Source organism: Myotis brandtii, unplaced genomic scaffold, assembly GCF_000412655.1.
Source record: "Myotis brandtii unplaced genomic scaffold, ASM41265v1 scaffold320, whole genome shotgun sequence".
Taxonomy (NCBI): Eukaryota; Metazoa; Chordata; class Mammalia; order Chiroptera; family Vespertilionidae; genus Myotis; species Myotis brandtii.
The window spans coordinates 397,227-408,035 of NW_005362270.1; the positions used below are offsets into that span (position 1 = coordinate 397,227).

At 41.1% G+C, this 10,809-nt stretch overlaps 1 long non-coding RNA gene across 1 annotated transcript in view; it reads right to left on the minus strand.

The window, feature by feature from the left end:
* Positions 1-9,863, minus strand: part of LOC106726836 — a 61,620-nt gene extending 51,757 nt beyond the window's left edge. Inside the window, exons 1-2 of the long non-coding RNA XR_001362948.1 lie at positions 9,824-9,863; positions 1,104-1,223 (exon numbers count right to left, since the gene is read on the minus strand). This is a non-coding gene — a long non-coding RNA (uncharacterized LOC106726836). The remainder of the gene's footprint in view (positions 1-1,103; positions 1,224-9,823) is intronic.
* Positions 9,864-10,809: the final 946 nt, after the last annotated feature.

The window sequence follows — 10,809 nt, forward strand, 5'->3', positions numbered from 1 at the left end:
ATAAAGAAGGATGAGGAAGAGAGCTATTTTTCATTATTTAACATTATTTGACTTTTTTTAGTTATGAATATATAGTCTTGGATTAAAATGAAAGTTAAGCGTCGGCCTGCGGACTGAAGGGTCCCAGGTTCGATTCCGGTCAAGGGCATGTACCTTGGTTGCGGGCACATCCCCACTGGGGGGCGTGCAGGAGGCAGCTGATTGATCTCTCTCATCGATGTTTCTAACTCTCTATCCCTCTCCCTTCTTCTCTGTAAAAAATCAATAAAATATATTAAAATGAAATGGTTGCGGGATCCCCACTGGGGGGCGTGCAGGAGGCAGCTGATCGATCTCTCTCATCGATGTTTCTAACTCTCTATCCCTCTCCCTTCTTCTCTGTAAAAAATCAATAAAATATATTAAAATGAAAGTTAATTAAAAAAATAAAACTAGAAACAAGTGACAGCTACAAGGAGGCTAATTTAGGTTCCAGATAAAAAAGAACTTCCTAATAGCTAATCTATTCAAAAGTGGAACTGGCTGCCCCTACAGATAGTGAGATCCCTGTCATCAGAAGTATGTAAACAGATGTCCATCTGTCAGAAATAAGGTAGAGGGCTCCGGCTTTGATTGGGTAGCTGGAGTAAATAAACTTAGGGATCCCTTTCAATTCTAAGATCCCGTCCAGTTCTATGCATCTGTGGAAGTTGGAATGTTATTGTGTTTTTCTCTCCTAAGTAGATCATTTATCTGTGCATTTACTAAGCATTTGCTTAGTGCCTATTTGGTTTCTGGTGCTGCACCAGGTCCTGTATTGGGGGTAGGGGAGCCAGAATAGATAGAACACAGTGTCTGTTTGCAAGAATCTTTAAAGGTCAGTCCTGGGGCGCTCCTCAGCATTTGTCTGATCCAACCCCTCATTATACAGAGAAGAAAACTGAGGCCCAGAGAGAGGCGGGCACTTGCACAACGTCACCCCACATCAGTGGCAGAGTCAAGCCCACATCTAGCCCTCGAGTCCCGCGCGACTACTCTTTTCCTCGCAATGTCTCCTCTGAAAAGCACTTCCTCCAAAATAGTTCTAACAAAAACAAAGCTGATTCTTGGTGGTTCTTACTGACCTCACGTAGACATCGTTGTGCAATTGTAGCAAGATTTGGTTCCTGGATATCTGCTTCAGAGGAATATGTGGTGAGCTTTCTGGAAACACCCAAAGTTCACTGAACCCAAACTTCCAAGATCTAAAACAACAGAAATAAAACTAATTGGTATTGCTGTGCCTCAGCATCTCTTGAGATGCGTGAGAATTCTTAGGTAGAGCGTTATGGCCTATGTCATGGGTAAAATCCCAACTCATTTTGTGGAGTTTGTTATTGTTCCAACAGCTGTGAGAGAGCCAACGTCTGCATGTACCAACATCTCTTGGTAGTATCACTTCCTGGTAGTATCACTTTGCTTGATTTGATAGTCCTGTCTTTGTCACCTTGAAAAAAGTCCCACATCTCACTGAATTTCAGTTTTCCCTATCGGTTTTTTGTTTTATAAGTAAGAGTCACCATGGGTATTAAACGAGACCAGTGGTTTGCAAGCGTGGCCATTTTCTCCCCACCCCCCAGGGGACATTGGGCAACGGCTGGAGACATTTTTGGTTGTCACCACTGGGATGGGGTGCTACTGGCATCTAGTGGGGTAGAGGCCAGTGCTGCTGCTAAACATCCTACAGGGCACAGAGAAACCCCTCCCAACACAGAATCATCTGCTCCAAAATGTCAATACTGCTGCTGTTGAGAAATCCTGGGCTAGACTCCTTGGCTACAAGTGACAGGAACCTAATTCTAACTTGTTTAAGCAAAAGAAAAAGAGGGGAAAAAAGTAATAAAAGAACATGCGCTATCAGAAGGATATTATCATTACTTTTAAAAAAATGTAAGAGCCAAAATAACCTCAGGATGGATACACCTTGGCAACTAGAATAAGTAATTCAACTCCCATCCGGAGTACCTCTCCCTTCTCTCTGTCTTCCTTCTGTTACTCTTTCCATGTGTCACAGGACTAGCCACATTAGTCTGAGCTCATGTCCTCACAGCTTCATAACCAGGGAGGTTTAAAGGCCCTTTCCTTTCCCAGCTCCACTATCACAAATGCCAGGGGAAGATTCTGATTAGTCGAGCTTGGGTCACATGTTCATCTCCTGAACCAATGACTAAGTGAGAGTGAAATACTATACAATGTTTGGCTTAGCCTGTGCTACATGCCCACATGTGGCCAGAGGAATGAATTCTGTTTCCTGAAGTTGGGGGAGGGGTTCTAGATGGACACAAACAACAGCCACCACAGCGTGGAATAACAGCCACCACATCTGGATGCCGCTCTTGGCTCTGCCTCTAACTTGCTATGTGACCTTAGATAGACTATCTTTCCCTTTCTGGGCCCGTTTCTCACCTGTACAGTGAAAGGGTAGACCAGAAATCAAAGGGATTTCCTTTCTAACATTTGATAATTTTTAGTTAGTTAAGTGTTATTCATCACCCTAACAATGATGACATTTGAAAATACTTGCTTTTAGATTGCTGGCTCAGGATATAATATCTAGTCTAGAAATACCTAGAAGTTTTTCATATTTAGTTTAGTTTTCTGATCTTTCCCAACTTGCTAATGTTAATGAAAACAGCACCAACTAAAATGCTTTAGGATATATTCATGTTTTTAAAATGACTCATGTATTTCTTTGCATTTCTTAATTATTTCATAATATTCAACCCTTGTGAGGGAAATTTATAGCCCCACAAAAACCACTTACATATTGGTTTTTATTTTTAAAAATAAATTATTGGTGATTAGCTTCAGAAAGAATAAATGAAATTTTCATTGAACTTAGAATATAAATTTTACCTTATTCTTATTATAAAATGTATACAGAAAAAATAGATGGTGCTTGGAAGTCCCCAACAACATGGGGAAAAAGGCAAAGATTTCAATAACACCAATCAATCACTCATCCAACAAATATTTCATGAGTGCCTACTATGTGCAAGACACTATTCAATGATCTGCCCCTGTGTAACTTACATCCTAGTGACTGAAGAAGGATTTGTTAAGTCCTGGCCCTTCATCAGTGAGAGGCAGTGCCTATCGCTCAGCCCCTTGCCAGCCTCTCCAGCTCCAAGAGAACTCCCACTCACACACCCTCACCTCATCACACAGGACTTCAGGTTGCCAATTCCAGAACTCACCAGCTCCCCCTTCTACTTGGAACTCTCCTGCCTTTACATGTTTATCACCAACTCTGGGAAACCCCCTCAGATGGTTTTTTCTTCTTACTCCGCAGATTTAGTCTTGACCACCTCATAGAGAAAGCTACCACTCAGTACCTCTCAGTTTACGTCAGAATTATTTGTTTAGGTCACTGCTTCCCTCACTGGACTGTGATTTCTCCAGGGAAAGGAAAGGTTCTTATTTACCTGAAATTTTTCAGAGCTTAATCAACACACACACACACACACCTCAAACCCGCTCTTCCTCTTCTATTCCTCTTCTCAGTGAGTGGCACCCCCATCCTCCCAGTGGCTCAGGTCAGAAACCTCAGCATCATCCTTAATGAATTCCTCTACCTCACCTCAACCAACTGAGCCACACTGGCCAGCTATATAATTTTTTTTTTTAAAAAAACAGCCTTTATCTTTCAGAAACACAAGATACATGTATCCTAAATGATCTGGGATTTCCTTCAAAAAAATCCAGTGGCAAGGAGTTGGGAGTAGATAGGGTGTAAATGAAGCAAGACTGACCATTTGTTGATATTAATAAAGCTACAGGATGGGGATGTGGAGCTTTAGTATATTCATAGCTCTATTTTTGCATATCATTCAAACTTTCATACCTCAAACCCGCTCTTCCTCTTCTATTCCTCTTCTCAGTGAGTGGCACCCCCATCCTCCCAGTGGCTCAGGTCAGGAACCTCAGCATCATCCTTAATGAATTCCTCTACCTCGCCTCAACCAACTGAGCCACACTGGCCAGGGCTATATAATTTTTTTTTTTTTAAACAGCCTTGCCGAAACCGTTTTGGCTCAGTGGATAGAGCGTCGGCCTGCGGACTGAAGGGTCCCAGGTTTGATTCCGGTCGCGGGCACATCCCCAGTGGGAGATGTGCAGGAGGCAGCTGATCGATGTTTCTCTCCCATCAATGTTTCTAACTATCTATCTCTCTCCCTTCCTCTCTGTAAAAAATCAATAAAATATATTTTTAAAAAAACAGCCTTTATCTTTCAGAAACACAAGATACATGTATCCTAAATGATCTGGGATTTCCTTCAAAAAAATCCAGTGGCAAGGAGTTGGGAGTAGATAGGGTGTAAATGAAGCAAGACTGACCATTTGTTGATATTAATAAAGCTACAGGATGGGGATGTGGAGCTTTAGTATATTCATAGCTCTATTTTTGCATATCATTCAAACTTTCATTTAAAACTTTTTAAAATAATACCTCTAGCCAACGACATGGGGGCAGCTATTTCCAGTGATGATCTGAGTGCAACAGGGACAGTCTTTACCTCTCCCCCTCACACCAGATGCCCCTGCACTTACAGGACTGGAAACCTAAAGAGGCGTCTGAGGTCACATTTTAAGGATGCATAATGGAGGGGAATTTGGAGAGGGAACAAAATTATTAAGGAGGATTATACTGTCACCACTTGACACAATGGGGATTGCTGCTTTTAACTGCTTTAAACAAGTCTTACTTCATACCAGAGCTTCGGCTCAAGGAGGCGTCGCCATGGGAAGTGGATCCTGCCCAGGAGATCAAATCTTCCTTCCTGGCTGGGTCTTTGAGTGCGTGCTCCTACCCGACACAGCAAGAGAATGGAGGTGGTTCTTAGAATGCACTTGAAATTCTTCTTCCCTCTTCCTGGTGTCCTTGCAGCCAGGTGTCTTGGGAGGCCCAGGAATAAAGGCGCCTCTGGATAAAGTGGCCATCCTGCCTGAGGGGCTGGGGGACCAGGTCAAGTTTCTGCCTTTCCGTGGGTCTCTATTTCCTCCAGATGCAAGGAGAAGCAGTTAGCATAAGGTCAGCCAGTCGGCTCTAGACACAGCCGGTTCTGCAAGTCACCAGCTGTGCAACCTTTTCCCCTGCTGCACCCCTGAAAGCAATATGGGTCACTAGCAGCTCTACTGGAGCCACCAGCAAAAACTCAGCCAGAGTCGCACCCTGTTTTCATCCGCTCAAACTGACACTGCCTGATCTGGAAATATGGCCTCCATAGGGGCTACCAGTTTCCATTAATACTCAAAGGACATAGGCTTCATCAAGTTGGACTAAGTGTTCTTCCTTGAATAGATTATCCAAGACACCTACCTAATGAAAGAAACAATGCTAGCGAGTCCTCTGTACACAGAAATGTTTTATCATATAAAAAAAGGTAGGCATGGTCATTTCCAGCTCACATTGCTGTTCAAAGGGCAAAATTAGATAATGTATGCAAAGTGCTCAGCACAAGTCCTAGCATAGAGTCAGCTCGCATTAAATGGTTAGTACTATTCCTTATTTCCCCTTAAAATGTGGGTTGGCTCTAACAATTGATAAGGGTCCTCCTAATTCTAATGTTTGAGGAGTCGTTCATTTATACAACAAGCATTTCATTTCTTTCTTTTTTAAAATATCATTCTTTTTTCTTTCTTTCTTTCTTTTTTTACTGATTTCAGAGGGAGGAAGGGAGAGGAAGAGGGTGATAGAAACATCAATGATGAGAGAGAATCATTGATCAGCTGCCTTCTGCATGTGCCCTGACCGGGAATCGAACCTGATTCATGGGTCAACGCTCAACCACTACGCCACACTGGCTGGGCTACAAGCATTCCTTGCCAAGCCCTACACAAGGTGCTGTTACCAAGGCGAACAAAACTGACATGGGAGTTGGGGGCTAAACTTAGCACAGAAGGCCAAAACTCCACATAATCAAAATTACTTTTAAATTTCTTCCATCATCAACGGACCTCCCAATCATCTGCTTCTCATTCAGAGATGCCGTCAGAGGTACTGCTCGAGGGGAGCTATGGGGTCTGAGCCATGGAGTGACGGTGGCTGTGTGAACACAGCATCTTGTCCCCTCCCAGGGGAAGTGTTGGCCTTTTTATTCTATGTAAGCCAGTGGTTCTCAACCTTGTGGCCCTTTAAATACAGTTCCTCATGTTGTGACCCGACCATAAAATTATTTTCGTTGCTACTTCATAACTGTAATGTTGCTACTGTTATGAATCGTAATGTAAATATCTGATATGCAGGATGGTCTTAGGCGACCCCTGTGAAAGGGTCGTTCGACCGCCAAAGGGGTCGAGACCCACAGGTTGAGAACCGCTGATGTAAGCCTTCAACTGATGGGATGAGGCCCATCCATATTAGGGAGGGAAATCTGCTTTGCTCAGTCTAAAAATTTAAATGTAAATCTCATCCAAAAACACCTTCACAGAAACATTAGAGTAATGTTTGACCAAATATCTGGGTACCTCATGGCCCAGTCAACTTGACACATAAATTAACCACCATACTGCCCATGGATGCACTTTTATGATGAATTGGGACCAAGCAGTAGTACTGTAATTGTAATAGCTAATGAGAAAAGAGAGGCAGACCTAATCTCCAAGTGTTAACTGCAGATGAAATCTCACAGCCCTGAAGAAGCAAGCTTTCAGAAGTTAGAGTAAAAAAGTTTGTGGGAGAATGAAGACATTCCACCCACACAGTAGTACAGGCAGGATGGAATCAAAAGAATCTTCCCCTTAATAGGTCAGCCCATAGTAACATTGCAAATAGTCACTGAGTGTCAGCAAGAAATGAAATCTATCACATTGAATGCATTAGTTTGGATTTTGATGCTTTTTGTAATATTGTACTTAATTTATAAATTTGTTTTGGTTTTATTATTTATAAGGAGTTTATGCCTAGTTTTATATCAGTACACATTGAAGTTACATTAAACTAAAATATATTTAAGCCCAGCAAGGGTTGCTCAATGGTTGAGTGCCAACCTATGAACCAGGAAGTCACGGTTCAATTCCCAGTCAGAACACATGCCTGTGTTGTGGGCTCGATCACCAGTAGGGGATATGCAGGAGATAGTCGATCAATGATTCTCTTTCATCACTGATGTTTCTATCTCTCTTCCCCTCTCCCTTCCTCTCTGAAATCAATAAAAATATATTTTAAAAAATAAAATGAAATATATTTAAGTCAATTTAGGGGAGTCCATGAGATGTTTGTCCTTTTAAATTGGTCCCTTAGATTATTACTCTTAATTTGAGAATCCCATATATAATGTAAAAGTTTTTTTGGCCCTTTTTAGGGAATATATGTTCTGAAGCATTTTATTTGTAAAAGTCATTGCACTACATCTTTTAGAAACTTTTTATATAACAAATTGAAAAAAGTCTGTACTATGGCTACACTGGATTTGAAAAATACAGGTGGAGCAAAAGTAGCTTTACAGTTGTGAGTACACAGAATGGACTTTATTCTTATATTAATATAATATAAAAGGGTTTTTTTTTGGCCCTTTTTAGGGAATATATGTTCTGAAGCATTTTATTTGTAAAAGTCACTGAACTACATCTTTTAGAAACTTTTTATATAACAAATTGAAAAAAGTCTATACTATGGCTACACTGGATTTGAAAAATACAGGGTGGAGCAAAAGTAGCTTTACAGTTGTGAGTACACAGAATAGAGTTTATTCTTATATTATGGTTATTATTTATTATTGTATTATTTTCCACATGAACAACTGCAAACCTACTTTTGCTCCACCCTGTATTGAACATCACATCTCCTCTCAGATATACACAAAGCATTTTAGAAAATAAAAGGATCTGAGAAATCCAACAGATGTCAAATATTGTTTCACTCAGTGTTTCTCAAGCTTATTTGAGCAAATAATACTTCTATTGCAGCAACTACTAATATCCTGAGGAATAGCTTTCCTTGAAAAACACTCTTCTATAACACTATCTGGAATACCTATATGTTAATGTTCATAGCAGCACTATCACAATACCCAAAAGGTAGATACAACCCAAAATGAATGGATAAACAAAATATAGTATATCCATACAATTGAATATTATTCATACACAAAAAGGAATGAGATACTGATTCATGTTACAACATAAGGAACCTCAAGAACATTAGGCTAAAGAAGCCAGTCATAAAGGACTCCATGTTGTATGGTCCCATTTATTCCATATTCCATATCTCATTATGAAATATCCAGAACAGGCAAAAATATATAGAGACAGAAAACAGATTTGTGGTTGCCAGGGCCTCGGAAATGGGAAGTGACTTCTTAATGTATATGGGGTTTCCTCTTTGGTTGAGTGTTGACCCATGCACCAGGAGTTAATACTCACAATAAATATGAGTATTAATTTTGCTGAATATTTTTCCCTTTTATTTATTTATTTAATATATTTTTATTGATTTCAGAGAGGAAGGGAGAGGGAGAGAGAGATAAAAACATCAATAATAAAAGAGAATCATTGATTGGCTGCTTCCTGTATGCCCCCTACTGGGGATCGAGCCCACAACCCAGGCATGTGCCCTAACTGGGAATTGAATGGTGACCTCCTGGTTCATAGGTCGACGCTCAACCACTGAGCCACGCTGACCGGGCATAAAATTGTATACTTTAAATATGTGGAATTTATTTTATTTTAATTGTATCTCAATGAAGTTCTTAAAAAACATGTTTAAAGTATATGTGATAAGAGAGCTTTAGGGAAGAAAATATAAAGCTTATCTTTTCTATTAGATTGTGCAATTATAATTTTTGTCTTTAAAAATTTTAATCTTGCTCCAAAGGGTGAAAGTTATGTTTTAAAAATTGACTAATATGTTATATACTCAATGTATTCTATCGATTGCTCTACTGATGACGATATTGGTCAGAATAGGCTAGTTTAAGCTACAGTAACAAACAACTCAAGTGTGATTGGCTTAATACCACCAAGGTTTATTTCTCACTCACTCTACACACCCATAACAGCTGATAGGGGGTTATTTTCAAGGTAGTTTCCCTGAGACCCAGGCCAATAAAGTGCCAACATCCTGGAATGTGGCCTCCTTGGTCAGTGCAGCTGGAGAAGAGAAAACTAAGGAGTCAAACATCTGCCATTCAATGCTCCGATCCACAAATGCCAATAAATCACATTTATTGGCAAAAAATAGTCTTGTGACCATGCTTTACTTCAGGAGGGCAGGGGATTGTATGCCTCCATGTATCCAGTAGAGAAGTAAATATTGGTGAACATTAATAATTATAACCTACCATAATTACCCATGAAGCTAAAATTTATGCCCACACTAACATATGAAAAAGTAATTGAAACTGATTGTGCTCAAAGAATGTGAACTGTGGGCCAGAAGTTCCACCCAGAAGAAGTGGGAAAATTGGAGCTCTATCCACACTCAGAAGTCCCCTGTTCTCTCAATACGGTGTCTGGAGAGAGAGCCCAAGTTCCAGATAACCCAGAGCCAGCCAGGTAGCAGTTCTGCTTGACTTTTAAAAACCTATTAGCTGCCTGGAAATCAACTCTTTTACACCTGTTATGCATACCATCAAATACCTCCACCACTCACTCACTTAGTATCTGCCCCCTACGCCCAGGTATTGAAGAAACCCATCAGGTGGGGCCTACACACGAGAGGTCTAAACAAGGTGCTCTGGGAACACAGAAGTGGGAGCAATAAATAACTTTTAAGTGTTTTAAACTCTGATATAGCCTTTTTTGTGTATGTGCTTTTGTTTGTGATACAAATCTTAGTCCCCACCTTGCCAACTCTGCCCCTTACCAGTTCTGTAGCGACAGTCAACTCCCTTCATTTCTCTGAAGCTCAGTTTCCTCACCTGTAAAACGGGGGTAATAAGGCTTACCTCCCAGAACTGCTGAGAGAACAAGGATGAGATCATGTCTATGGCAATGCTTTGTAAACTGTAAAGTTCTGTGTCGGTCCAAGTTATCATCACCATCACCATCATCATGGCTGTCTTGCACTGTCTAGGGGGGGACCCCAGGGTTGGGGAAGGCCCAGAGGAGAGAGGGGCTCCCAGTCTGACCCTGCGGCCCTGCTGGAGTCAGGGCCTCCCTCTAATTAACTCTTCCTGGCAGAAGCTCCTTTCTGGACATGTTTGCCTACCAGCGAAAAGCCAGGCGAGGCCTCCAGGGGCCGCCCACTGGCCCTGACACACGGGGGAGGAATGATGATTCACCAGCCGCTAACAGCCTCGCTGACAGGCCTCTGGCCCAGCCCCTGGCAGAGACTATAGGGCTAGCAAGGGTGCAGGGGGGCAATGAGGCTTCTAAGCAGAGAAAGTGAGAAAGATGGGAAGAGGGAGGGGAAGAAAAAGGATAAAGGAAAACGAAAGGTACAAAAAGGCAAAAGAAAGAAATGAAGAAAAAGAAAGTAGAAAAAAGGAAGTAGATGTGGTTACCGGGAGCTAGGGAGAACGGGAATTGGGGAGTTGTTATTCAGTGGGTATAGTCTGTTTTGCAAAATGAAAAAGTTCTAGACCAGTGGTTGTCAACCTTCCTAATGCCGCAGCCCTTTAATACAGTTCCTCATGTTGTGGTGACCCCCAACCATAAAATTATTTTTGTTACTACTTCATAACTGTAATTTTGCTACTGTTATGAATCATAATGTAAATATCTGATATGCAGGATGTATTTTCATTGTTACAAATTGAACATAATTAAAGCATAGTGATTAATCACAAAAACAATATGTAATTATATATGTGTTTTCCGATGGTCTTAGGCGACCCCTGTGAAAGGGTC